This window comes from Pleurodeles waltl, chromosome 1_2, assembly GCF_031143425.1.
Source record: "Pleurodeles waltl isolate 20211129_DDA chromosome 1_2, aPleWal1.hap1.20221129, whole genome shotgun sequence".
NCBI lineage: Eukaryota > Metazoa > Chordata > Amphibia > Caudata > Salamandridae > Pleurodeles > Pleurodeles waltl.
In genome coordinates this window covers 1219285046-1219310979 of record NC_090437.1, presented here as the reverse complement: position 1 = coordinate 1219310979, position 25934 = coordinate 1219285046, and positions in this window count along the sequence as shown.

Below are 25934 nucleotides of genomic sequence, written 5' to 3'. Positions count from 1 at the left end.
GGTGTAGCACAGGGTGTTCCACCACTTGTTAAAGGAGGTGATAGTGGTTGATTTCCATTCTGATAGAACTGTTTTTGGACCCAGAGCCAGCATTAGGTTCACTTGTAGGGAATTGTGTAGCGGGAGAGTCGTAGAGGCTGGAACGGCAGCAACGCCCAGACATGCAATTAAGATGGATGGTCTGATCCTAATTTGGAAAATGTTGTCATTTGGAGGATGTTGGACCAGAATGGGGCAACCACTTTGCATGAAAGGAACATATGTTCGATTGGCTGGGGAGTTCACCACAGTGCCGTCAGGTGTCTGATTGTAATATCCCTGGCTTGTGTAGTCTGGCGGGAGTCCAAAAAGTGTTGTTCACTTGATGGGGTGGTTTTAGCTATAAAAGGTGAATACCAGATTCTATTCCAGAGTGTGTCCGTAAAGTGTGATATAATATTCTCTGGTATGAGTGGAGACCATTTCTTTTTCAGCCTATGTATAAGTTGTGTTTTGGGAGGTTCAAGCAGCTTATATATGCAGGATGTAATGTGACTAAGGCCCTCATTACAACATTGGCGGTAAATTCTGCTTACTGCCGCGTAGAAGACCACCAACACACCACCGCGGCTGCAGAAATCAGCTACAGCTATTACGACCCACAGCTCGGAATCCGCCAAAATCCAGACACCCACACAAGTCCGCCACACCAAAGGTCAGTGATAAACTGGCGATAACAAAACCTCCACTGTCACTCCAACAGGAATACGCTCACACAATCACGACCCACGAATCCATGCGGCGGTCTTTCAACAGCGGTAAACCATTGGTGGTACACACCGCTGTGCTCAAAATACACACACATTTATAAAACACAACCACATTGGACAATTCAAAATACACATACCTGATACACATACACACACCACTCCCACACACCCAATACAATATAAAACACACACCCACATTACCCACAAACCCTTACAATGAAAAATTTGGAAGAAGCAGAGAGCCAGAAAAGCAAAGACCACACCATCATACAGAGGTACACAACTCCATCACTCATACACATCCACGCACAAAACACCACCCCCCACCCCCCAAAACATCACCCCACACATCACAATAGACACCACCATCATCTGGGTAGAGCTACAGCTATTGGGATCACAGGTGCAGCACACCTCCACTGCTAGGAAGATGGAGCTATGGCGCAGAATCCTGCACAGGGTCAAGGCAGTGGGGCAGCATCCAAGAACAAGGGATGACATTAGTAAGCGGTGGAACGACCTACGGGGAAGTTGCGTTCCGTGGTCTCAAGACACCACATTGCAGTGCAGAGGACTGGCGGCGGACCCCCACCTCCTCCCCCACAACTAACAACATGGGAGGAGCAGGTCTTGGCTATACTGCATCCTGAGGGCCTCGCAGGAGTAGCAGGAGGAATGGACTCTGGTAAGTCAAATCTTTAACTACCATATCCCCCACCCTACCTGCATGCCAACACATACCCCCACCCCCGCCCTCAACCCCATCACTCCAACTCCTCACATATGTCCTATTATCACAAACCACACATCCCAACACCAAGCCCTGCATGCAACACCAAAGCATGGACACCCATCACCAAAGCATGTCCACTACACATACCCACACAGACCCCAAAACAATTATCACACAAGGTCCTACACAAGAATGTAAGCACTGGGGTACAGGGTCACCCACCCATTGCACACCATGGCACACACAGATGCAATAATCATGCCATTACACCCCTGCAGGACCCCTGCCCAAAATCACAAAACAGGAGGTTCCAGACGTGTCCACCCCCCACCACAGAAGAGGCCCACAGTGATGACAGCAGCTCTGTCCAACTGGATCTAGATGACCAGCCTGGCCCATCTGGGCTCGGGGCAGTCGGTTTCCCTGACACAGTCACAGGCCACCACAGAGCCTCCCCCCACAGGAAACACCAGCACATCACCCACCCAGCGGGCCCATACCTCTGTTTCCAGAACACGTCAAGCAGCAGTGTGTCCACCACTACAGGGAACCCAGGCAAACCTACAAACCCAAGAACAGCAGGGACCTGGGGGCAGTGGGCACACGGTTCAGGGGACAGAGGCCCAGGAACACCGGGGAACTGGGAGGTCTGCTGTGCAACAGCAGGAGGACAGGCCCAGGGAACCCACTCTCCACGAGGCCCTCTCCAACATCATGGGAGCGTACCATCATTCCCAGGAGACGATAGCAACAGTACTGGCCAAGTTTCAGGAGACCCAGCGGCTGCAGGAGGAACAGTATTTGGGGTTCAGGGAGGAACTCAAGTCCATCAATACCACCCTGGGCACCATTGTAGGGGTGCTGAAGGACCTTGTGAACACCAGGAGGGACACTGTGGCACAACAAGGGGCCCCTGACACCAGCCTGGTCGATGAACTGCCCACCACCTCCGCCGGCGCTAGTCGGCATGAGACACCGCCACAGGACCACGACACCTGCACCCAACCCCCTGCAGATGGAGAACCACCCCGCAAGCAGTCCCTGAGATCCAGGACAAAGACAGAGAACAATGCCAAGACCTCTGCAAAGAAATGAGACCACCCTGAATGTCATCCTTCTGTCCCACTTTGTCACCCTGTCCATCCTTAAACTGCCCTTGCTCCACTTTCTATGCCCCTTTGGACAATGCACCTGTGAGACTAATAACTGGACTCTGCCATGGACATTCCTCCACCATCAGCCCTGACCATTATACAACCCCCTCCACTATTTAGCACTTAAATGAACACCCTTGAATCAAAAAACAATCTGGAGTCAGTCTGTGCTTTCACAAATGTATATTTGCAATAACTGAGGAAAATAGCAATGCACATTCTATTGTCAACATACCTATGTCACACAGCTCTAGTCCATGAGGTAACATAGCAGAGGTCACACAGTGGGAGCCACATCTATGAAATGGAAAGGGAAGCAGTGATGTCTTCTTACCTGTGTCTCACTGGAAGTATTGCTGGATCAAGTTGTTTCTGTTGTCTATGTCCTCTTCTTCTGCCTCCTCTTCTTCACTGTCCACAGGCTCAACAGCTGCCACAAGACCTCCTTCTGCAGAAAAGGCACCTGTTGTCGCAAAGCCAGGTTGTGCAGCATACAGCAGGCCACGATGATCTGGCACACCTTCTTTGGTGAGTAGTACAGAGAACCACCTGTCATATGGGGGCACCGGAACCTGGCCTTCAGGAGGCCAAAGGTTCTTTCAATAATCCTCCTAGTTCGTCCATGTGCCACATTGTAGTGTTTCTCTGCCCTTGTCCTGGGATTTCTCACTGGGGTCAGTAGCCATGACAGGTTGGGGTACCCAGAGTCACCTGCAAATGTTGAGGGACAACTGTTAGACACACACTAACCCTTAGGGACAACCCCAGACCCAGACAACTATTCACACGGTATAGGGTCCTTGTCCTCACCTATAAGCCACACACGGTGCCTCTGGAGTTGCCCCATCACATAAGGGATGCTGCTATTCCTCAAAATGTAAGCATCATGCACTGAGCCTGGAAACTTGGCGATCACATGGGAGAAGTACTGGTCGGTCAAACACACCATCTGCACATTCATTGAATGCAGCTCTTCCTGTTTCTGTACACCTGTTCACTCCTGCGGGAGGGGGGTACCAAGGCCACATGTGTCCCATCAATGGCACCTATGATGTTGGGGATATGTCCCAGGGCATAGAAGTCACCTTTCACTGTAGGCAAATCCTCGACCTGAGGGAACACGATGTAGCTGTGCATGTGTTTCAGCAGGGCAGACAACACTCTGGACAACACTTTAGAGAACATAGGCTGGGACATCCCTGATGCTATGGCCACTGTTGTTTGAGAAGACCCACTTGCCAGGAAATGGAGTACTGACAGGACCTGCACTAGAGGGGGGATTCCTGTGGGATGGCGGATAGCTGGCATCAGGTCTGGCTCCAACTGGGCACACAGTTCATGGATTGTGGCACGATCAAGTCTGTAGGTGACTATTACATGTCTCTCTTCCATTGTAGACAGGTCCACCAGCGGTCTGTACACACCGGAAGATGCCGCCATCTCCTCACCTGCCCCGGCGAACGTGCCCTATGGATGGGAACAGCGAGCACAGAGTCAGCCAACACTGAGGTAGTAAGACAATAATTTTATTGCACACATTTGTCAATACGCTATGTGCCTGTCTCTGTGTATATGCAAGGCCTATATATATGTCGCGCATTAAAAATTGATGCCATGTGCCCCCCTGAAATGGCAGCTGCCTGACCTGTAATGTGGGACAAGGGGATATGAGGTAACTGCGCTGGCGTTGTGCACCGTCGCGGTAGGCGGTCGAAGACCACGGCGCAATCCTGCATTGGTTAACACTGGGTGCTATGGGTTCCAGGAGCCAATGACAATGTACGCCGGCAGTGAAGGTACGTACTGCTGCGGACGTGACTGCCATTTTCTCTCTGTTCACTCACTTGATACTTGATCTTCGACAGGAGAGAACCTACATTGCAAGTGCTGCTGTGACCTCAGTCCGGAAGCGACGATGGCTCATTTGCATGGGGAAAGGGCCCCTGCCTTCACATCGGAGGAGTTAGGGAAACTAGTGGATGGGGTCCTCCCCCAGTACACCCTACTCTACGGTCCTCCAGACAAACAGGTGAGTACACTGTGAGCATGCTGTATGGGCAATGCCTGTTTGGAGTGGTGTGGATGGAAGATACGGGGGGGATGAGGCCTGCATGATCGGACGGTGAGTGTATGTGTGTCAGGGCAAGGGTGGGAACGTGGGACAATGACTGTGATGGTCCGGACGGTAAAAGTTTTAAATTTTCCCCTGTACTATTCCTCTAGGTCAGTGCCCACCAGAAGAAGGATATTTGGCGTGCCATCGGCAAGGACGTCCGGACCCTGGGGGTCCACCACAGACGGAGCACCCAATGCCGAAAAAGAGGGGAGGACCTTCGCCGCTGGAGCAAGAAGACGGCGGAGGCACAGCTGGGGATGGCCTTCCAACTTGGGAGGGGTGCCCATCGCACCATGATCCCCCTGATGTTCCGGATCCTGACGGTGGCGTATCCGGAGTTGGACGGGCGCTTGAGGGCATCACAGCAGCCACAAGGGGGTGAGTACACTCTCACTTCAGCTGACTCTGCGTGCATTGGAGGTGTCTGGGTGGGGGAGGTGGGCAGTGGGTTCCCCTAGGCTAGGGCGAGCTTTGTAGGCAAGGACCCTTTGTGAGGCAGGCTAAGTGGCACTCCATCCCCACCAGTGGTAAGAGCCATCTATACCTAGTCACGCTCCTGTGACTTCCATGTGTGCAGCAATTGGGCATAGGCTATGTACCCCATGTCCCTGTGATTAATTAGGGAACTCTAAGTGCATGGCATAGTGCAGAGGGCTGCTGTGTCTGTAGTGTCCGCCGACAGTAGCGGTATTGTATGCACTGAACATGTCTTTCTTCTTTCTCCCCCCCTTTTTGTGGTCTCCCTGTTCTTGTGTGCATTAAATCAAATCATCATCAAATCATTAACATTTATAAAGCGCGCTACTCACCTGTGCGGGTCTCAAGGCGCTAGGGGAAAAAGGGGGGGTTATCGCTGCTCGAACAGCCAGGTCTTTAGGAGTCTCCGGAAAGCGGAGTGGTCCTGAGGCTGGTGGGGAGGGAGTTCCAGGTCTTGGCCGCCAGGAAGGAGAAAGATCTCCCACCCGCCGTGGAGCAGCAGATGCGAGGGACAGCAGCGAGTGCGAGGCCAGAGGAGCGGAGGAGGCGGGTAGGGATGTAGAAGCTGAGGCGTCTGTTGAGGTATTCCGGTCCCTTGTCGTGGAGGGCTTTCTGTGCGTGGGTGAAAAGTCGGAAGGTGATCCTTTTGCTGACTGGGAGCCAATGCAGGTGTCTCAGGTGTGCGGAGATGTGGCTGCTGCGGGGTATGTCGAGGATGAGGCAGGCCGAGGCGTTTTGAATGCGTTGCAGGCGATTTTGGAGTTTGGCTTGGTCCCGGTGTAGAGGGTGTTGCCGTAGTCCAGGCGGCTCATGACGAGGGCGTTGGTAACGGTTTTTCTGGTGTCGGCGGGGATCCAGCGGAAGATCTTGCGGAGCATGCGGAGGGTGAGGAAGCAGGCGGAGGACACATCGTTGACTTGCTTGGTCATGGTGAGAAGAGGGTCCAAGATGAAGCCGAGGTTGCGGGCGTGGTCTGTGGGGGTCGGTGTGGTGCCGAGGGCCATGGGCCACCAGGAATCGTCCCAAGCGGACGGGGTGTTGCCGAGGATGAGGACTTCCGTTTTGTCAGAGTTCAGCTTTAGGCGGCTGAGCCTCATCCAATCTGCGACGTCCTTCATACCCTCTTGTAGGTTGGTCTTGGCGCTGGCGGGGTCCTTGGTGAGGGAGAGTATAAGTTGGGTGTCGTCGGCGTAGGTGGTGATGATGATGTCGTGCTTGCGTATGATGTTGGCGAGGGGGCTCATGTAGACATTGAAGAGTGTCGGGCTGAGTGATGAGCCTTGGGGTACGCCGCAGATGATCTCGGTGGGTTCTGAGCGAAACGGAGGGAGGTAAACTCTTTGGGAACGGTTTGCGAGGAAGGAGGCGATCCAGTCCAGGGCCTGGCCTTGGATCCCGGTGGAGCGGAGGCGGGTGATTAGGGTGCGGTGACAGACGGTGTCAAAGGCAGCCGAGAGGTCGAGCAGAATGAGGGCGACTGTTTCACCGTTGTCCATCAGGGTTCTGATGTTGTCAGTGACTGAGATGAGGGCGGTTTCAGTGCTGTGGTTGGTTCGGAATCCGGTTTGTGAGGGGTTGAGCAGGTTGTTGTCTTCCAGGAAGGTGGTCAGCTGTTTGTTGACGGTCTTCTCTATTACTTTGGCTGGGAAAGGCAGAAGAGAGATGGGGCGGAAGTTTTTCAGGTTGCTCGGGTCAGCCGTAGGTTTCTTTAGTAGGGCGTTGACTTCGGCGTGTTTCCAGCATTCGGGGAAGGTAGCAGAAGAAAAAGAAGAGTTGATGACGGTCTGGAGGTGCGGGGCGATGATGTTGTCGGCTTTGTTAAAGATGAAGTGCGGGCAGGGGTCCGAAGGGGCGCCGGAGTGGATAGAGTTCATGATGGATTTGGTTTCTTCCGTGTTGATGTGGGTCCAGTTGTTGAGGGTGATGGCCGTGGATGCCGGTTCGGTGGTGTTTGGTTGGGTCTGGTGTCCGAAGCTGTGGTGGAGGTCGCTAATCTTGCGATGGAAGAAAGTGGCGATGGATTCGCACAAATCCTGTGAGGGCGTGACGGCGTTGGCGTTGGCGTTGGCGCTGGGGTTGGAGAACTCCTTGACGATGTTGAAGAGTTCTCTGCTGTTGTGTCTGTTTTTGTCCAGTCTGTCGGTGAAAAAGTTCCTTTTGGCAGCGCGGATCAGGTGGTGGTGTTCGCGGGTAGTGTTCTTGAGGGCGGTCATGTTGTCAGCGGTGTGGTCCTTCCGCCAGGCTTTCTCAAGGGCGCGACAAGTTTTCTTTGATTCTTTCAGGCTGTCAGAGAACCAGAGAGGTTTTTTGGTGTTGGTCTGTCGATGCGTGCGTTTGAGGGGAGCAAGGATGTCTGCGCAGTTGGAGATCCAGTTTGTGAGGTTGAGGGCTGCGTCGTTGGGGTCGGTGGTGAGGGTGGGTTGGTTGGCGGCGAGTGCAGAGAAGAGTTGCTCTTCGGGGATCTTGTTCCACTGTCGACGAGGGATGGGTTGGGTGCGGAGGTGGTGGGTCTCGCGTCGGAATGTGAAGTGGACGCAGCTGTGGTCGGTCCAGTGTAGGGCGGAGGCGTGGCTGAAGAAGACGTGTTTGCTGGCAGAGAAGATGGGGTCGAGCGTGTGTCCGGCGATGTGGGTGGCGGTGTTCACCAGTTGTTTGAGGCCGAGGTTGGCGAGGTTGTCGAGCAGGGTGGTGGTGTTGGGGTCGTTGTTTTGTTCCAGATGGAAATTGAGGTCGCCTAGGAGGATGTAGTCAGGAGAGGCGAGGGCGTGCGGGGAGATATAGTCGGCGATGGCGTCGCTGAAAGGGGCGCGTGGCCCGGGAGGACGGTAGACAAGGGATCCTCTGAGGGTGGTCCTCGGGTCGGTGCGAATCTGAAAATGCAGGTGTTCCGCGGCGAGAGGGGTGTCCTCGGTGGAGGTGGTGACGCTGATGGAGTCTTTGAAGACTATGGCGATACCTCCTCCTGCTTGGTTGGTGCGGTCTTTCCTGGAGATCTTGTAGCCTTTGGGGATGGCGGTGGCGATGTCTGGAGCAGAGGAGGCGTTCATCCAGGTCTCTGTGATGAAGGCGACGTCCGGTGCTATGGAGTCCAGGATGTCCCAGAGTTCAACGGCGTGTTTGTGGACGGAGCGAGCGTTGACTAGGATGCACTTGAGGTGGTTGATGGCGCGTGGGCTTGTGGTCGTGGTGCTTGTTAGCATCATCAGGCGGAGGAGCTGTGCCACCGGAGCAGGAGGGAGATGCATCCCACATGGCCCTGGAGGGCCAGACAACGGAGTCTGAATTCACCAGTGGGACGGAGGGCGAGGGGAGCTCCACAGCGGGGACAGGAGCTGAGACCAGCGACACCGACTCCTCCTCTGATGGGAGCTTCCTTGCGGTGGCGGGCCCCTTGGTGCCCACTGCATCTACAGGTACAGCTGCCACCCCCCTACCAGCACCGCCCTCCCAGCAGCCCCTCAGCATGTGTCCCGTGGCCGCTCACCCAGGAGGATGGGCATCTCCTTCGTCCCAGGCCCCTCAGGCCCTGCCCCAGTCATCCCTGCTGCCCTCAGTGAGGAGGCTATTGAACTCCTGAGATCCCTCACTGTTGGGCAGTCTACCATTCTGAATGCCATCCAGGGTGTAGAGAGGCAGTTGCAACAGACAAATTCATACCTGGAGGGCATTCATTCTGGCCAGGCAGCCCAACAGTAAGCATTTCAGGCTCTGGCCTCTGCACTGATGGCAGCTCTGTGTCCAGCCTCCCCCCTCCAACTTCCTCCACCCAGACCGAATCCCCTGTACCTCAGCCTATCCCAAGCACACCATCAGACCAACATGCACACACCTCAACACACAAGGGTGGCTCTGGCAAACATAAGCACCACACATCCCACAAGCACTCACACAAGCATCATACCCATGCACACATACCAACATCCACTGCCTCCACTGTGTCCACCTCCTCCACGTCTCCCTCCTCCCTCCCTGTCACGTCTTCACTCACACCTGCATGCACTACATCTTCAGCCACTATCTCCATCACCATCACGCCCATCACCACACACCGCTCATGTGCACTCACTACCCCCACTACCATTCACACATCCCCTGTGTCCTCTACCAGTGTGACTGTGAACCCTCCTCCCAAAGTCCACAAATGTAGTCCCACACCCACCCAACACCCATCCACTTCACGACAGCCTCCAGCCCATGCACCTTCACTCAAAGTCAGCAAACGAGCACCTCATACAACCACTACCTCTTCCTCCACTCCCAAACCCTCTCCATCTACCCGTCCCAGTATGTCCAAAAAACGTTTCCTCTTAAATGTTGACCTCTTCCCTACACCTCCCCCCCCATCCATCCCCTAGGGCTCGTCTTTCCAGGTCCCAACCCAGCAACTCAGCCATCACCGGGAACAGTGGTGCCAGCAATACCCGGATTTTGGAGTGCGCCAAGCAACAGGGCTGCCAGTGTCCCAAGGAGCGAGGCCAAGGACATTCCCCCACCTCCAAAACAGAAAAAGTTGCCCACATCCCGGAGGGAGAAGGCCAAAATACCTCCCACCAAGGGCTCAGGCAAGACGATTGTGGGGAGTGGCAAGACAGCTGCGCCACCATCCAAGGTGGGGAAGGGCCTGAAGAATAAAGGCAAGTCAACGTCACCACCAACCTGCACGGCGAACAAGACCGCCACCGGCACCGCCAAATGCACCACCGCCACGGACACCACTGCCAGCAGCCCAGATACTGAGCCCTTCACCAGCACCGCAGACACTGTGCCCTTCAGCAGCACTGCAGTCAGTGAGCCCGCCACCAGCACTGCCGCTACTGACACCGCCACCAGCACCGCGGTCAGTAAGCCCGCCACCAGCACTGCCTCTACTGACACCACCGCCAGCAACGCGGTCAGTGAGCCAGCCACCAGTACAGCAGTCAGTGAGCCAGCCACCAGCACGGCAGTCAGTGAGCCAGCCACCAGCACCGCAGTCAGTGAGCCAGCCACCAGCACCGCAGTCAGTGAGGCTGCCACAATGACCGCCGCAAGCACCACCGCTAATGACTCCGCCTCCAGCACCGCCAGCGGACTCGCAACAACCTGAGCCAGTGGCACCACCGCAGACATGGCTACCATCCCCAGTGGTCATCGGTACGTGGCTGGTGGTCAGTTCCAGGGGCCTGGGAAGCTTCCATGTTGCCCCACCGTCAGTGGACTGTCACATCCACTACCTCAGTCCTTGGCAGGATGAAGCACTCTGGCCACAAAGCCCCCTCCAGAACCAGTGGAGAATCTCATTCACTACCTCAGTCCTTGGCAGGATGAAGCACTCTGGGCACAAAGCCCCCTCCAGAACCAGTGGAGAATCTCATCCACTACCTCAGTCCTTGGCAGGATGAAGCACTCTGGGCACAAAGCCCCCTCCAGAACCAGTGGAGAATCTCATCCACTACCTCAGTCCTTGGGAGGATGAAGCACTCTGGGCACAAAGCCCCCTCCAGAACCAGTCAAGAATCTCATCCACTACCTCAGTCCTTGGCAGGATGAAGCGCTCTGGGCACAAAGCCCACTCCAGAACCAATGGAGACTGTATCCACTTGAGAGACCATGGCTTTGCACTCCCCAGGATAAAGCAGTGGGCAACCCACCCACTGGAGAGACTTGAGAGACTTTGGCTTTGCACTCCCCAGGATAAAGCAGTAGGCAACCCACCCACTGGAGAGACTTGAGAGACTGTGGCTTTCCACTCCCCAGGATGAAGCAGTGGGCAACCCACCCACTGGAGAGACTTGAGAGACTGTGGCTTTGCACTCCCCAGGATGAAGCAGTGGGCAAACCACGCACTGGAGAGACTTGAGAGACTGTGGCTTTGCACTCCCCAGGATGAAGCAGTGGGCAAACCACCCACTGGAGAGACTTGAGAGACTGTGGCTTTGCACTTCCCAGGATAGAGCAGTGGGCAAACCACCCACTGGAGAGACTTGAGAGACTGCGGCTTTGCACTCCCCAGGATAGAGCAGTGGGCAAACCACCAACTGGAGAGACTTGAGAGACTGTGGCTTTGCAGTCCCCAGGATACATCAATTGGCATGGAGCCCCCTTGTGGGGCTGGTGTCGTGCACTCATCCGGCTGAGGTGCCCCCCCTTCCCTTCCCCCTGAGGTGCCTGGTTTATTTCGATCTGATGCCCCTGCAGTGTTCTCTCCGTTTCGATCGGGTATCTTGTGTGGGCCTCGCCCATGCATTTTGGGCCCAGTGGTCCACGGACTATATAGGTGCAGTACCTGGACTTGAATTATTGGTGTACATATTTGTTTATAGTGTATATACATTTTGGACTAATGGATGTTTATTGATTACAACGGTTACAATCAATTTCTTTTGTCATTGCGTTCTTCCAGGGGGGGTTGGGGGGTGTAAATGTAATGTTTCAGCATGTACTGGTGTGTATGTTGTTGTGGGTGAGGGTGGGGGTGTTGCGTGTTGCGTGTGTGTGTCACTCTCTTTTCCCTCCTCCCTCCCCTGTGTTGTAGGTGCAGTACTCACCGTGGTCGTCGCCGCCGTCGGTCATGCTCCTGGTAGAGGAGCAGGAAGACTATCGCAGGGAGTATTTGGAGTTCTGGCTCCATGGCGTCCTGGTTCCTCGTGGGGTGTGTAGAGGTGAGTGTTTTCCCTTCCATGTCCTGTTTCCGCCGTGTTTTTGTTTGCATTGAATCCGCCCCAGAAAAGGTGGCGGATTGACCTGTCATAATAGTGTGGGCAGTACATTGTCTTCCGCCTGTCCGTTGGCGGTGACCGCCATGCTGTTCGTTTGTACCGCCGTGGCGGTCGGAGTGTTAAAGTGGTTGTCTATGTTGGCGGTTTCCGCCATGGTCATAATTCCATTTTTTTTACCGCCAGCCTGTTGGCGGTTTGACCGCCGCTTTACCACCGACCGCCAGGGTTGTAATGAGGGCCTACTTTTTTTAAGTTCCCTAGGAGGCCTGGTCAGTCTGATGTGTGTGGTTTTGGCAGTTATCTGGTAACTCTTTTAAATTTCAGAAAGTTATAGAATTCGATTAAGTGGAGATCATATTGGGAGCTTAGTTCAGCAGAGGTGAGGGGGTACAAGGCCGAGCCTAGGTCATCAACGAGGTTTAAGCCTCCTTTCAACCAATGTTCCCAGTGCAAGGTTTTTCCATTTAGTTTGATCTTTTGGTTGTGCCAGAGGGATGATAATGTGGAGTTGGCAAGACGTTTCACCCACCTGAAATAGAGCAACGGTTGTGTCAGCTATTATTGCGAAAGAATGGACCAGGAGTTGTTTCTGGAGACCTCTAATGGTGAGGGTTATGCACAGGGGTGGTGGAGATAACCGTTGAGATTCAATGTTTATCCACAGAGGGATAAAAAGGCCTGTTGGTAACTTTAGAGGTCAGGCATCTTTAGACCTCCTCTGTTTTTCTTCAGCTTAAGGGTAGGGCCGGATATCCTGGCTCTTTTCCCTTTCCATATGAAGTCTGAGACCAATTTGTCCATGGTTTTGAAGAAGGAGGTACATAATTTTATGGGTAGCATACTTGACAGGAAATAGGCCAGGACTGTTCATTGTGAAAAATGAATGCTTTTTATACCATGAGGGCGATGATGCCCCATGGAGCCTCTTAGGGCCTCATTAAGATGTTGGTTGCCCACCAGCTTGGTGGAGAGGTGTAAGGAAATGCCTCCTTGGCATGGTTACCCCCTGACTTTTTGCCTTTGCTGATGCTATGTTTTGAATTGAAAGTGTGCTGAGGCCTGCTAACCAGGCCCCAGCACCAGTGTTCTTTCCCTAACCTGTACTTTTGTATCCACAGTTGGCACACCCTGGCATCCAGGTAAGTCCCTTGTAACTGGTACCTCTGGTACCAAGGGCCCTGATGCCAGGGAAGGTCTCTAAGGGCTGCAGCATGTCTTATGCCACCCTGGAGACCCCTCACTCAGCACAAACACACTGCTTGCCAGCTTGTGTGTGCTGGTGAGAACAAAATGAGTAAGTCAACATGGCACTCCCCTCAGGGTGCCATGCCAGCCTCTCACTGCCTATGCAAGTATAGATAAGTCACCCCTCTAGCAGGCCTTACAGACCTAAGGCAGGGTGCACTATACTATAGGTGAGGGCACCAGTGTATGAGCACTGTGCCCCTACAGTGTCTAAGCCAAACCTTAGACATTGTAAGTGCAGGGTAGCCATAAGAGTATATGGTCTGGGAGTTTGTCAAACACGAACTCCACAGCACCATAATGGCTACACTGAAAACTGGGAAGTTTGGTATCAAACTTCTCAGCACAATAAATGCACACTGATGCCAGTGTACATTTTATTGTGAAATACACCCCAGAGGGCACCTTAGAGGTGCCCCCTGAAACCTTAACCGACTATCTGTGTAGGCTGACTGGTTCCAGCAGCCTGCCACACTAGAGACATGTTGCTGGCCCCATGGGGAGAGTGCCTTTGTCACTCTGAGGCCAGTAACAAAGCCTGCACTGGGTGGAGATGCTAACACCTCCCCCAGGCAGGAGCTGTAACACCTGGCGGTGAGCCTCAAAGGCTCACCCCTTTGTTCCAGCACCGCAGGACACTCAAGCTAGTGGAGTTGCCTGCCCCCTCCGGCCACGGCCCCCACTTTTGGTGGCCAGGCCGGAGAAAATAATGAGAAAAACAAGGAGGAGTCACTGGCCAGTGAGGACAGCCCCTAAGGTGTCCTGAGCTGAAGTGACTCTAACTTTTAGAAATCCTCCATCTTGCAGATGGAGGATTCCCCCAATAGGATTAGGGATGTGCCCCCCTCCCCTTGGGAGGAGGCACAAAGAGGGTGTACTCACCCTCAGGGCTAGTAGCCATTGGCTACTAACCCCCCAGACCTAAAAACGCCCTTAAATTTAGTATTTAAGGGCTTCCCTGAACCTAAGAAATTAGATTCCTGAAACTACAAGAAGAAGAGGACTGCTGAGCTGAAAAACCCCTGCAGAGGAAGAACAGAAGACACCAACTGGTTTGGCCCCAGACTTACCGGCCTGTCTCCTGCCTTCCAAAGAAACCTGCTCCAGCGACGCTTTCCAACGGACCAGCGACCTCTGAATCCTCTGAGGACTGCCCTGCTTCAAGAAAGACAAGAAACTCCCGAGGACAGCGGCACTGCTCCAAAAGAACTGCAACTTTGTTACAGAGGAGCAGATTTAAAGACCCCTGCAAATCCCCGCAAGAAGCGTGAGACTTGCAACACTGCACCCGGCGACCCCGACTCGACTGGTGGAGAACCAACACCACAGCTAAATGTGTTTTATGTAAAAAGTATATATGCTACTGTAATTATTCAAAGTTCCTAAAGTACTTACCTGCAATACCTTTCAAATGAGATATTACATGTAGAATTTGAACCTGTGGTTCTTAAAATAAACTAAGAAAATATATTTTTCTATAACAAAACCTATTGGCTGGATTTGTCTCTGAGTGTGTGTTCCTCATTTATTGCCTGTGTGTATGTACAACAAATGCTTAACACTACTCCTTTGATACGCCTACTGCTCGACCACACTACCACAAAATAGAGCATTAGTATTATCTCTTTTTGCCACTATCTTACCTCTAAGGGGAACCCTTGGACTCTGTGCATGCTATTCCTTACCTTGAAATAGCACATACAGAGCCAACTTCCTACAAGAGGAGACCACTCTTCCGAGTTGGCGGTCTCCCCCCTGACCAATTACAAGGTTTCCACTGGGCTGACCATCGCAAACCTCAGAAAATTAAGGTTTCTGCCTGTCATCCCAGTGGAAACCATGCTGTAGAATTGGAGCCAAGGCCAATGCTGTTGCACAGAGGCCCTTAGAATACACATTGTCTGATGTAGCAGACAGTGTGTATTACAAGGGTGTTCACAGGGAGGCCCCCTTCACTGGGTTTCCGCTAGCCTATCCGTGGCGGGCTCCCCAGGATGAAAAGGCTGGCAGAAACAGGGGTCGTGATCAGCACTGCTGTTGTTGCTGACCACGAGTCTGACCACCATCAGCTCCTCTGGAATCATGTTTCCGGTGGCGACAGCGGTCCTCTGGTGGTCGTAATTTGGTGGTCCATCTGCCTGGATGCTGCGGTCTGAGCACCACCGCAAGTCTGGCAGTCCTTGGACCACCAGACTCGCAATCAGGCCCTTAGTATGCCCCACAGTGCTACATGAGTCAAGTAAAGATTCTAACTTATTTTTTTCGTTGATGGTGCACAGTGACAAAACTTTAGGTAGTTAGTCAAGTCATGCAGAGAGTACATGTGAATTTATATTTACGGAGCTCGTTCTTTGTATGTTTTCTTTTCAGGAATTACCAGTTTCACGTAAAAGTACAGAGATTTAATTACAAAGAGGTACTGCTAAGGTATATCTATTCAAAATTACAGTTAAGTGCAGAACCTTAAATGGTGATTTACTTAAGATCTACCTTTGCCTCCTCTACGTCCTGTAGATAGCTTTGATCAACAAAGGTGACTAATCAGAGGAGTGTAGTCCACTGACTCTCTTTTCTCTCTTATCTCATTCCTGTTTCCTCATTTCTACCACCGGCCCTCATATTCTTGTATACAGTGTCATTCATGGAGGCTGTAAGAGAAGGAAGAGTACAAAGCTCCTGTTGGATTTCGAGCACAAGGTTAGTGTATCCTGACAATCCATCACGTGTGGCCCATCTTCTGCTGACAAGCTGCAGATGTGCAACGTTTGACCCCAGCCATACCAGTGTCTTGTTACAAAATGCTCCAGCATAATTGTGGACAAAATGGAAAGCATGCTGCTGGTGGGGTGTGGCTTAACCTTCTTAATCTTGTAACAATACTTACTGTGAGTTGGCTGTGCTTACCAAAAGGAGCTGGAAAAACAAGATACACAGCAAGTTAATTCTGGTGATGGTCTGACTTGGTAGCCCCTCAGAATTATTCACCCTTTCATTTGACCTAATCACAAGTAATATGTTATGATGTGCTTACCTAAGCCATCATTAATTCTGGAATGTAAGGGGAGCAGGAATTCGAAGGAGGATGGTTGATCGAGTGGAGTCGGAGAGCTGAACGCTAGGTTGTGTCCTCCTGAAATAAACTCCATTTCGAACAAGAAATGCGTCTTTGACCTTTCATCTCAAAATTTTTGGCGACTAGGAAACCTGGAGTTAAGGCACAACCTGGGTTGGCTGGACGCTTACCTGGTTCCAGGGTTACGGATCTGAAGTTCGTGACTCGGACGCGTTGGGAAGTTTGAACCACCATGTTCTGAGGGAGGTCGTCGGCAAAGGACCTATAATTAAAAGAAGCCCAGACGAGCAGCGAGCACTTGAACTGTCCTCACTGGAGGTAATCGCCGTTTCTCATGTTCACCGGGACAGCTCTCTTCTTATTCAGAAGAGGTGCGCAGCTGGCATATGCGTACAATTTGCTCCGGCGGAAAACCGTTGTTAACGCACAGCTGGAGACGGAGGCCTGAACTATGCGCTGCGTGTTTCGGTACTGCGGGGGCGGCATCTTCAATAAACACTGAAGCTGAACACTAGACTGCTGCCCTGAAAGTGTTCTAGGTGCGTTTGAAAGACAATTACTTTTTATCAAGTGCGGTTTAAACAATTTTAGACTGCTCACTCGGTTGGTGTGAAAAGTGCTTCCTGGCAGCCATCTTACATGTGTCACAGATTCAGCTGAACTTTAGCTTTTTACAAAGTCCACATAGTTTTTTCTAGCACTTACTTATTTTGTAAATCTATTGTTAGAGTTCAGTAGAGAGCTTATTAGACATTTAGGGGGTCATTTTGACCTTGGCGGACGGCGGACGGCGGAGGCCGTCCGCCAAGGTACCGCCGCTGAATGACCGCACCGCGGTCAAAAGACCGTGGCGGCCATTCAGACATTTCCTCTGGGCCGGCGGGCGCTCTCCAAAAGAGCGCCCGCCGGCCCAGAGGAAATGCCCCTGCAACGAGGACGCCGGCTCAGAATTGAGCCGGCGTAGTTGCAGGGGTGCGACGGGTGCAGTTGCACCCGTCGCGTATTTCAGTGTCTGCTTAGCAGACACTGAAATACTTTGCGGGGCCCTCTTATTGGGGCCCCTGCAGTGCCCATGCCATGGGCACTGCAGGGGCCCCCAGGGGCCCCGCGGCACCCCCTACCGCCATCCTGTTCCTGGCGGGAGACCCGCCAGGAACAGGATGGCGGTAGGGGGTGTCAGAATCCCCATGGCTGCGGAGCGCGCTCTGCAGCCATGGAGGATTCACAAGGGCAGTCGTAAACCGGCGGGAGACCGCCGGTTTACCCTTTCTGGCCGCGGCTGAACCGCCGCGGTCAGAATGCCCTCGGGAGCACCGCCAGCCTGTTGGCGGTGCTCCCGTGGTCGGTGACCCTGGCGGTCACCGGCCGCCAGGGTCAGAATGACCCCCTTATTGGTGTGGTATTAAAACACAGTTCACCATATAATCGAGTTATGGCCTCAGCAGGGAATATTATTACACCACCATTTTTCCTTTAACATGCGGGCCAGCCCGATATTTGTTGGGAGGATTGGATTGAAAGTTTAGAAAATTACATCACAGCACTTGATGGTCAGAATTTTTCGTCGGCCAGAAAAAAAACTATTTCATTAAATGCTCTTGGTATCGAGGGGCAGGGAATATTAAAGTACTTGCCGGTAGCAATGGGCCTTAATGGTCAGCCTATGGATGACGTTTATAAAGAGGCCGTAAAAAGGCTGGAGAATCATTTTGCAAGACAGGTTAACCTAGTCATGGCCAGATATAAGTTTTACACACAGCATCAAAGGGAGCATGAGTCCATTGATGAGTTTGTGGCCAGACTAAGAGAACTCTCTATTAAATGTCGTTTTGGCAAAATGACAGGAGAACTGATCCGCGATCAGTTAATTGTACAGTGCAAGGAAAGGAAAATTCAAGAGAGACTTTGGGCGGCGAAAGATCCTTTGCTCTAAGAGGCCATCGGAATGGCTAAGATAATTGAAGAATCACAGAGATGCATGAAAGAACTTAGCAAGAAATATAAAGCAACTGATGTATCTGTGGTTGGTCAGGATCAACAGGACTGCGCCGATGACGAAGTTTGTGTAATAAAAAGGAAGGAAAGGAGAGACTATGGTCTGAGCAAGAACAAAGGGGAACAAAGTATTCCTGGTGTCAGAAGTAAAGGGGACTATACCCGGTGTGGTAGCAGTTTCCATGATTCCGAGTCAAAAAAATGTTTTTCTATTAAAATAATTTGCAGGAAATGTGGAAGGAAATGCTGCTATGCAAGAGTGTGTAAAACCAATAGGAGTGTGAGTTCTAGTGTAGGTGTGGTTGAGAGTGCAATGGGAAATGTGGATACTGACAGAATTCTCGCAGTAAGGGAAAACCTCAAGATAAGAAATGGGGCCGCTTCTGAGATGAAAGAGAGTATGGCTAGGCCAAAAGCAATTTTTAATGTGTGTGGGAAGAACATTGAACTAATGGTGGACTCTGGGTCCATGTACACAATCATACCCCAACATGTTTTCAAAATGTTGTGACAGAATGTTAAACTTTTGCCAAAGGACAGAAACCCAGGTGGTTATCAGGGTGAAGCCATAGACATTTTGGGGTACATGGAAGCTAATATATAGTATGGCTCAAGGGGTACAAAAAGCAAAGTTTATATATCGACCGAGGGACCTGCAATCCTGGGCTGGATGCACCAGTTTGATTTGAACATTATATTAAATCCCAGAGCTCCTAATCAAGTACTAGTTGTGGATGAACTCACTCTAATGAAGGTGTTGACTGAAGCAGAAAATGTGTTTAACAAAAAATTGGGATGTCTGAAGGGGTATGTTCATAAAGTTAAAGTAAAATGGGATGCTGCTCCAATACAGCATAAATTAAGGCGAGTCACACTGTCAGTTCGTGAGGGATTGAAAAAACTTTTGGCAGAGAACTTGGAAGATGGGGTCATTGAGCCTGTTGAGGTGTCGGATTGTGTATCGCCGGTGGTTATCACCAAGAAGGCTGATGGTCGCCTAAGATTCTGTGTTGACTTGCGCTCTGTCAACCAGAATATTGTAGTGGATGTGTTCCCGCTTCCCAATAAAAGTGAACTACTTACATTGGTGAAAGACAAAAGATATTTCTCTAAACTAGATCTAAGGAGTGCATACCACCAAGTAAGATTACAAAAGAGCTCCAAATCACTTACCACATTCATCACTCCAGAAGGAACATTTCGGTTCACTCGCTTGCCGTTTGGGTTGGCATCTGCTACCAGCGTTTTTCAACGAGTTATGACGAAAGTTTTCGAAGGGGTGGAGGATGTAATTTATTTCCAAGATCACATTTTGGTGATGGGAAAATCAGAGGGAGAGCATAATGCCACCTTATGCCTAGTGTTGAAAAAATTGGAGGAATATGGTCTCACACTTAATCAAGAAAAGTGCATCTTTTTAGCTGAAGAAGTGGAGTATTTGGGTTACAGTGTGGCTATGGGTTCAATCAAGCCAAAACGTTCCTTGTTGAATGCTATAATTGGAGCATCCGTTCCAAAGGATAGAGATCAATTAAGATCATTCCTAGGGTTGGTGGAATACTATGCTAAATTTGTTGAAAAGTTTGCAGAGAAAGCAGAGAGTCTGAGGAAATTGTTGCAAAAGGGGGATAAGTTTGAGCGGCAGGAAGAACAACAGCTATGTTTTGACAAAATCAAGAATGAGATATGTAAGGCAGGCATATTATCAGTGTTTGATAGAGGTCTTAAAACTATTCTCACTGTTGACGCCAGTGCTTCTGGTTTGGGAGTGGTGCTTTCTCAACTTCACGGTAGTGAAGAAAAAACTGTAGCATTTGCTTCTCGCACCCTGACGATTGCTGAAAAAAACGATTTGGTCACAGAACGGGAAGCTTTGGCAGCAGCCTGGGGTGCTGAATACTTCTGTGTATATTTATGGGGCTTGCCATTTGTTTTGCGGGTGGATCATTAACCGCTGGTCAGAATCTTGGCTCCAGGTGGTGCAGGGGAGGGTTCAGCCAGATTAGCTAGGCTTGCGGCCGGGCTTCAGGAATATACATACTCTGTTGAGTTCTTGCAAGGGTGGAGAAATGTTCAGGCAGATTGCTTATCCAGACTATCTTTGAACTGGGAGGAGGTGGATGGTGTTGGTGTGAGAGATGCAAATGGGGAGGGTGCTGTTGCCACCGTGCATGACGCAGTAGATTGTGGAACGGGCTTGTTTTCGGAAATGCAGTGGCAGGAAAAGATGAAGGAGGATCCTGTGATGAAGGGGGTAGTTAAAATGAATGTGTGGAGGGGTGAGAGAGAGTGTTTTAGCTGAGGCAGTGAGGCCCTATTTGAAGGTGTTGGAGGATCTTTTAGTGTGCGGTGATGATATGATCATGAAGGGAGATTGTTTTGTTCCTTCTGTAGGGTTGCGTTTTCGTATCTTTCAGTTAGCGCATGAGGGTCATCTTGGTCAGGGCCTGACCACCAGGAGAGTGAGGAAATATTTTTGGTGGCCAGGTATGGACAATCAAATCAAGGAGTGGGTGCAAAATTGTGGTTTGTGCAAAGTGAGTGAGAAGAGATTGGTTCTTGAAAAATGTAATGGTGGACATTTAGTGGATCCTGGCAAGTCTTGGCATACTGTCTGCTTGGATTTCATTGGACAATTGAGAGAGTTGCCTCCTGATATGAAGTTTGCAATGGTGGTGGTTGACATTCACTCGAGATGGTTGGCAGTGTAATTCCTAAGGGATGTTACTACAAAAACCACCATTTGTGTTTTAAAAAAAATCTTTAAGGAAGAAGGGGCTCCAGCAGTTCTTATTACAGATAATGGCATGCAACTTACTTCACATGATATGGTGGAGTTTTTAAGAACTTGGGGAGTCAGACATTCTTGCACATCCTTGTATAATCCTAGGGGCAATGGTGCAGCTGAAAGAGCTGTCAGTTTGCTTAAGGGGACTCTGCAATTGGCTTTGACGAATCAGTGTGATGTCAAGGACACCATTTTTGACATGGTGTGGGCTTTCCGTACCACACTACACAGTGTTACTCAGAGGGTTCCATTTGTGTATATGAGGGGGGCATTTACCCGGTACTAAATTGGTGCCAGGGTGGTTAAAAAAACAATTGGGTGGGGAGACTACTTCTAATGATTCTATTTGGTGTCCCAAGAGAGGAGAAAGAGCTAGTTCACGTGTGGAAGTAGGAGATTGGGTGGAAGTGAAATCGGGCAGAATAGAAGGAGGCTTAACCAAGTTCAAGGGCCCTCCCCGGGTTAAACAAGTTGGTACCCATTTCGTGATTTAGAAAATGGTGAGAAGTGGAATTTCAGAAATGTAGCCTTATATCAAAAGGGGGAAAAATTGATAAGGAGTATGATGAAGGTTGTTCAGGAACAATGTTCATGAGTGATGGTGAAGTGGTTAGTGGCAAGGGATAGATGTTTGTTGGCGATTGCGTTGATGAGCTTCCAAATTAGTTCAGTGATGAATCTGTTGAGAGTGAGGAAGTACCTGTCCTTCAGAAGAGGATTAGAAAGCCACCACCTTACCTGGAAGATTTTGTTAGATGAATCCATGTAGCTTTACTAGTAGACAACAGGAAAACATATCTTATTGCTTAAAACTTTGCTCATTTCATGGGCTTTATGTAATTCTTTGTTATTTCCTTTTATATCAAATGTTCATATTTCTGATCTTTGTTTCATATAGTATGTATTAGACTTTGGTTGCTATGTAACTGTAGAATAACTTTCTTATTTTATGTTTGTTAATAAACAAGAGAGGATGTGTTATGATGCTTATCTAAGCCATCATTAATTCTGGAATGTAAGGGGAGCGGGAATTTGAAGGAGGGCGGTTGATCAAGTGGAGTCGGAGAGCTGAACGCCAGGTTGTGTCTTCCTGAAATAAACTCCATTTCGAACAAGAAAATCGTCTTTGACCTTTCATCTCAACAAAATACAAACAAGCAAAACTCTTGCATGAGCTCCATGTAGTATTTGCGATTGGTGGCAAATTTCCAGAGTAAAACAAGGTTAGAAATATCCTTTCCAAGGCTGGGGTCTAAAGCCTGCTGTGCTCAATAAACCTGGATATTTGGCAAATCTTGAGATGCGTTTTGACTGTGTATGTTCTATCTTAATAATTTACTCTTAAAATACTAAATGAGACATCATGGCATCCACCATTAAAATGGTGGCTATGCATTGACAAAATTAGTTATATCGAGGTTGTTTTGAATCTGGGCATGAACTCTTCATGCTTCAAGTCATAATGACCTAAACACATTGATACGTTTACTATTTTTTGGATGTTCACAAACTACTAGTGTAGTTTTACGTGTAGGAGCCTTAGTCTCTGCAGTCCTAAAGATCCTACATGTAAAACTATACTCTTAGGGCCATACTTATGAGTCCCTTGTGTTGTTGTTGCATAATGTTTTGTGACGCAACGGCATAACAAACCTTGAACTCATACCTATGAGGCGACGCAAAGCCACTGCATTCTGCAGCACTCATAGAAAGAGAAAAAAAGCCTCCCAGGATTGTTTTTGTGCTGAAAAGTCCTCTTCCTGCACAAAAACAATCCTGCCTACCACACAGAGGGTGCCTGAATTGGCACTAGGCTGCCAAACGAGTGCCAGCGCAGTAGGAAAGGACATGAAAGCACCGTATTGCTTAAATACAGCGCATTCTTGCCCTTTCCCTTCGACGCAGGACAATGCAGCAAGGTGACTTGATGCTCTGCCCTGCATCAAAAGCCCATAAATACGGACCTTAGTTTGTGAATAGCAAAACATTAGTACACTTACACTAAAAGTGTAATTTTACCCTTGTGACTAAGGCCCATGATTTATTTACTTTTTATGCTACTTGGCACGGTATTGTTTGTAAATGAGTGTTCCTATTTTCATAACTTTGTGGTTAAATGACTTCCTCATACTCTCCTATTGGCTGCTAAACACTGTAGACAATAGAAAATGATGTTAAAATCAGAAACAATCGATACTACATTATAGATGGTCAGGCGTTTAATTTACATTTTATTAATGAAAATTGTGCTTTAATAGTGAGAATTATTTCATTAAATCGCTGTAAAACTTCGCTTTGGTGCCAATGCTGTCTTGTAAATATAAGGACACGAGACTCACAAAAATGCTGCTTATCACCCATCACAGCCAGTCTGCACCGACCCGTTCACGGGCAGCCTGTTGATGCAGTACTAAAAAAAGGAACAGTTAATTAAAAAGTAACTAATGACTGCACTCGAGGGTCAATGCATAGGATATGAACCCATGGATCACTCTTCTGACATGTAGGTGAGGTGCACGTGGCGGTGCTACGTCTGCGGCAGACGCCGGGTTCTAAAGCGTGGATTAACGTTGCGAACAGACACACCTGGCGCCACGATGGACAGGCTGCATCTCTCCGCCTGACTGAGCCGATCTTTACTGCTGTGTGTAATTCGCATTGTATAGTATTCTCATGCTAAGTTTTTTTTGCATGCACCCGCCCTTTCACTAAGTTGAGCGTTTTTTCTATTGCATCTCTTCTGTGTGTTATGACATTTACTGAGAGATCAATGATGGAGGATCCCTGTTCAACTTTCCGCAGTATTATCTACCTGATCCGTTTTTGCTCTGCATATGTTTTTATGCCTCCCTCTACATGTTTTGTTGACTTATCAACTATGGGTAAAGATAAAAATAATATCTATAAAACATCTAAAAATGTTTACCTTATAGGGGGAGTGTTTTGTCAGCCCTCTTCAACCATTGGCCTGTTCAACTGTCATTCACATTTTGCTTCCACACAGGGCAGCATACATCATGGGGCAAAACGTGGTAGCTGTGGCAAAGAGGAGATGGCTAACCTAGGAAAATGTGTCAAGTATTTAGCAACCTTAAAACAGTCAAAAGTAACAAAAAAACATTAAAAAACCAACACAATCAAAAATCCCACATCCATTTTTTAAAACTAAGAAAAATGTAATATGACAAATGTCACCAACGTGATTAAAATCTAGTAATGGTACAGCACAAAGGTGAATTTTTAAAGTTTAAGGCAAAAAAGCACCAAGAAAATGCACAACATAGTTCAGAATTCACTGATACCGGTAGACCAGAACATAAGCACAATTTCAGATACATCAAATGGGTCATCCTGGTCAAAGTTTCAACTTTCTGACTTAGGGGTATATTTATATTTAGGTGGATGACCCATTGTTCTGCCATGGGGGGAAGGGCGGAATATAATAATCCATCCCCATGATGGAGGGGCAGTTCTCCTAATTTATAAATGACTGTCAAGCAAGTGGTCATTTATAAATGCATTGTCAGGAACTACTGACAAAGCGGTTTCTGTCAATGCATTTTACTCAGCAGGATGGAGCTCTGTGCCAAATGGTATTCTTTTTTTATTCACACAAAGAAAATTCAGAAACTAGATTTTCTTTTATAAATAAGAAAGCAATGCTGACCTCCCCATGGCGGAACATTACTTCATTTTTACTGTCTCTTACTGCCAGGGTTTGCCTAAAAATGGCTATATAGCTGCCCATACTAATTTGGAGGGTGGACATGTCACCAATTCTCCGACAGCCCTTACTCTCCAGGGCCGTCGGAGAAGTTTGGTCATGGTGGACACAGAATAGTCTCTGCTGTGTCCAAACTGAAGGTCTGCCCACATACAGATTGGGCAGGCAGACCACTATGCTGGGGGCAAGGTAACTCCGTCACTGCTGCACCAGAGTTATGTTATGTTAAAATTATAGAGCGCATGGTTGCCCTCAGGCCTCCCAGCGCTTAAAGCGGAAATCTCCAATGGCTAGGCATGGGGGACAGATGTTAGTACAGCCAGGTTTTTGATAGCTGACGAAATGACAGTTCGTGGCTAGTTTGCTGAAGAGAAAGAGTCCGCTCTCTATTTCTGTTTGGACATTTTCGGTGTACTCGCTGCGGAGCAAACAAAGGTGACTGCAGGTATGCGGTAGAGTTAAATACACAATTTGACGATTAGGATGTAATTTTTAGGGGTGAAGTCAGATTTTAATAGTGATAACTAATTTACTTGTAGGATACGCTTTGTACTGGAATTACACTGGGGCATCCTAGAGAGAAAGAGATTAGTATTAACAAGCAAATGGTCACGTAAGCGGAACGGGGCAGGGACTGCTAAGAAAATACTTTAAAACAGATGAAGGATTTATGTAGAAAATACTGAATAAACATTGGTTTCACTACACAGATATTATCACTGGCACTACTAGAATAAATAAAAGCAGTGACGATTGAAACGACAAATCCAATACAGGAGGTCAAATCCGAGTAAAATAACGAGAGAGAGGTATAGATTCCTTTATTGTATTATTAAGGGGACACAAAATAAAATTACGTTATTCTCCAAGTAGGGAGATGTTTTTTCACTGGTGTGAGCACGACAGAAAGATAACACGGTTAAATATTATCAAGATACTCACTTTCGTCATTTTAATAATAGGTAATGAATAGAATAATCATGAGTGGTGACAAACATTTATTTTGTTTAGAAAAATGGTTTCCACTTTTTGCATCTAAACCATTATATCACAATCCATGAGAACGGGAGGTGGAAAGCTATATGAATGATGGATGTATACTTATAGATTGTATGTTGTTTGTTGTTATAGAAAGCCCTGAAGAAGTTGAGGGATAATCCCCAGACGAAACACGTGTTGGCT